Source organism: Solanum tuberosum, unplaced genomic scaffold, assembly GCF_000226075.1.
Source record: "Solanum tuberosum cultivar DM 1-3 516 R44 unplaced genomic scaffold, SolTub_3.0 scf00313, whole genome shotgun sequence".
In the NCBI taxonomy this organism is placed as follows: domain Eukaryota; kingdom Viridiplantae; phylum Streptophyta; class Magnoliopsida; order Solanales; family Solanaceae; genus Solanum; species Solanum tuberosum.
Window position 1 is genome coordinate 511,141 of NW_006239248.1, and position 4,110 is coordinate 515,250.

At 26.9% G+C, this 4,110-nt stretch overlaps 1 pseudogene; it reads left to right on the forward strand.

Annotated features, from left to right (window-relative positions):
• The first annotated feature begins 1,959 nt into the window (after positions 1-1,959).
• LOC102591963 (uncharacterized) overlaps positions 1,960-4,110 on the forward strand; it is a 6,312-nt pseudogene continuing 4,161 nt past the window's right edge.

The window sequence follows — 4,110 nt, forward strand, 5'->3', positions numbered from 1 at the left end:
AAAATAGTTATTACTATATAAACATTGCCTTTTTGTTTTACTGATTTATTATTTCTTATTATTTCAGTATTTTCAACAAAGAAAAGTTCATATGACTTGTAATAACGTCAGTTGAAGTTTGTATTAGTTTAATTTTTATTATAGTATAAATTCATTTATTTTTGTTAACAATTTCTCTTGTGATGTAGATATATGTTTCTGAATATCTTTTCCCAAAATTATTAAACTTCTCAAGAGTTAGAGAATTGTCACGATTTATTTTTTTGATGCTCAAGACAAAAGAATGACTTTATTTATCAATGTTACTTATGTGATTTAGATTGCCAAGAAGTTTGCTTCAAAATAGTTATTACTATGTAAACATTGCCCTTTTGTTTTACTAATTAACTATTTCTTAATATTTTGGTATTTTCGATGAAGAAAAATTCATATGACTTCTAATAATGCCAGTGGAAGTCTATATTAGTTCAATTTTTATTATTTATTTAATAGCTAATTTTTATGAGATATATATATATATATATTTATATATTATATATATATATATATGTGTGTGTGTGTGTAGGTATTTATATATGTCACGAATGTATTATCAAGTTAACAAGATCTTCTAACTTCAAAATATATTATTTTAAAATTTTCCGATACTTTTTAAAAAAAAAAAAAAAAACTCACAACAAATGTGAAAATATGTGAATATATATGAATCATTAAAAATTTATCATTGTCAAAATAAATTTATATTTAGTAATATGGAATAAGCATTTTCATTTTGTCCCTACAGTAAATTAAAATCTAATACCTATAAAAAAAGATAATAACATTAATTAAAAATCCTATTTATTTATGTAAGTATAAAATTTATTAGAAATTCATGTATTTCACATTAATTCTTTAGTTATAACATTATAAACTCTCTTAATTATTACAAATTATTGCAAATGTTATTCACACTCTCTTATACTCTTTAGTTATAATATTATGAATTCTCATAGTTATTACATTAATTATTTCTATCGTTCATCTTTCCTTATATTTACTTTTGACCAATAATTTTTCATATTATTATATTGTCCCTGTTTGTTATAACACGGTGTTATTATTTTTCCTTGGACGAATCATGCTTAGTTGAATAAATTGAAAATTATTTACAAGTATATGGACTATATCTTTTTTGGGTTTAAGATAAACAAGCGATTATATATATGATTTCACAGATATAATATATTTTTTAATTTAATTTTTTAGTTTTTTCGGTAAAAAAAAAAGGAAACCTTTCTCAGTTAGTCAGATAACTATCTTTGATTTATGTACAAAGTCAATCGAGAAGTCAAATAAGAGATCCACCCAAAGAACGTCATCTATTATGTTATAGCTTATAAAATTAAAAATAAAATACAAAAATAGTTCTAAAAAATAGAATGTAGTTGTTCTCCTCATGTTCATATGACATCTAAACAAATTAAGTGGAATACACGTGCAAACAAATCTGGTAAGATGACAAGAAAAATACACAACAAATATCGTCTATAAGGTAATATTAGTGAGATACAACTAGTTACATGATTGTACCTCATAAAATTGAAATAAATATATACATTATTGCATTTAACTAATAAAATTTTACATTGACCATCTTGATAGGTTCATGTGAATAAGAGGTATATATGATAATCCATATTGAACATTCACAAAAGAATCTGCAATATTATTTTGTGCAAAACTTTCTATTCAAATCTTCACTTAAATATTCTGAATTGATAATCACGTGCAACGCACGTGTCGAAAAACTAGTTTATACAAAAAAACCAATGTCTTAACATATACTTACCATTATACGAATTGTATTTTTAACACATTAATGCTGAGTATATGTTATTTGTAGAAAAAAAAACTTACATCCGTTCACTTTTAGTTGTCAGTTATGAAAATAGATTTTCACTTTTAATTATTTCCTAAATGGGTGTGCCAAACACAAGTAAAAGTGAACCGAGAGACTAATATTCCTTCTTCATTATTTATTTAGTCGTTTTGTTGTAATGTTTCTGTGTTTTTTTTTTTCTATTTTTATTATTTCTATGTAAATAAAAATGTAAGTAATGCAGTCAAGTAAAAATGAATGGAGGGAGTAATATTCCTTCTTCATTATATATTTAATCATTTTGTTGTAATGTTTCCGTGTTTTTTTCTTTCTATTTCACTATTTATATGTAAATAAAAATGTAAGTAATGCAGTCAAGTTTAATAATTTTTTATATAGCTTGATAATATTGAGAATAAAATATAGGAATATAAAAAAACAAAATGGATAATTAAAAATTCAAATAAAAACATCTACCTAAGGTCAACAATTCTAAAAAAAATATTAATTAAATGAATTTATTATAATATCATACAATTTTTTTAAAAAAAATATGAAAATTATTACTAATTTTGCATATAAATTTTTATTAGAAGAACAAACTTTTCTAGAGGAAAGACCACATAAGTGCTTGAGCTCCCCTGCCTTAATGTCATACATGAGAGAAGAATAGACCTTTTAAGGGAAAAATTCCACGTCAAATTTCAGCATCCACATTTCTTCTCTCTACTGTTCAACTCATCGAATTTTAGCATCCAAAAAAATCACGAAGGTACACTCAGTTTCTTTCCTTCCTATTTTTCTTTATTGTTTCCTTCCTGCAACCGCCTCATCCCGCCCCGTTTGCCATCCCTACCGCTTATCCGTTTGGAGTTTTTATTCTTTAGAATTAATCTATGATCTTGTGCTTGATGCTTCGGGTGGTGTTTCAAGTTAAATGTGTTAAAAATACAATTCATACAATTGGATAATTACTTTCCCCCATTTGGACATCTATTCCACATGAGTTTTATGTGGAATGAGAATGGTCGGAGGATGACTGAATAATCATGCCTTATTCATGATTCTTAATCGAAATAAATATTCTTTCAAAATGTGATTTGTCATTTTTAATCAAATGTATGTAAATTTGAAAAAAATATATCAAGTACTAAATATGGTGAGGAAACACCGTAACCTGAGACAACCCCTCAGTTGAAAAGAGACCTATTACTCAAAAACCAATTAAAACCCCACATAAACCCCAATCTTCATCAGAGTCCGGAATAAAAAAATGGGTCAAGATCTAAATCGGAAGCGGAATCAGGTCATTCCATGTCTTCCTCTTCTGCATCAAACTTCACAGACAAGTCGAGTGTTCCTGCAAAAGTTTTTGCCTCATCCAAATGAGCAACAAAGAGGCCGCAAGAGACCTAGACAGAGAGAGGGAGGAAGAAGCCCATGATTGCAAAAGAAGAGGAGAAAAAAATCAGTTGCTACTCCTCCCAGTCTATGGAGTGATGATGACTAGCTTGCTCTACTCAAAGATATTACTGAATACAAGGCGGTAAAAGGTATGGAACATAGTGTCAATATGTATGCTTTTCATGAATTCATAAGGGGGAAGTTCAGGTTGAAGTTTCAAAGAGTCAACTCGGTGACAAGGTAAGGAGGTAAAAGAATAAATTTTTGACTTATGTGAAAGATGGTGAAGAGCTAGTTTTCACAAAGGGTCGAGATTTTTTAGTTTTTGAGCATTCAAAGAGGATTTGGGTTGCCCTTGGAACTAGTAATGGAGTTAAGGAGATTCTTACTAATAACATTAAGGAAAAATCCTTTTGGTCAGAAAAGTTTGGCCATAATTTGGCCAGAATAGTAAAAGGACATGTTCACACTATAAACTAGTTTTATTTTGGACAATCTTACCCTTTTTTCGCTTGAAAATAGAATACATTCTTGGGATCTCTATAATCTTCCATTATGTTTTCAATATATTGAAAATAATTAATGACATTAATGATGATTCCATAGTCAATTATGAAAAAAGACTACAAATTTCAACAAGAAAACATTAAGTGATCTCATGCAACCTATATAAAAAAAATGTTTTCAAATTATGTTTTACAAAAAACAATAAAAATTGTAACATCAGTAGTAAAAAAATATATTTTCTGAATTACATTGTATACTTGTTGATTGTATTAGAATAAGAAAAATTTCACGTTATATTACACATTATATTCTTATTGGTTGTATTATTATAAAAAAAA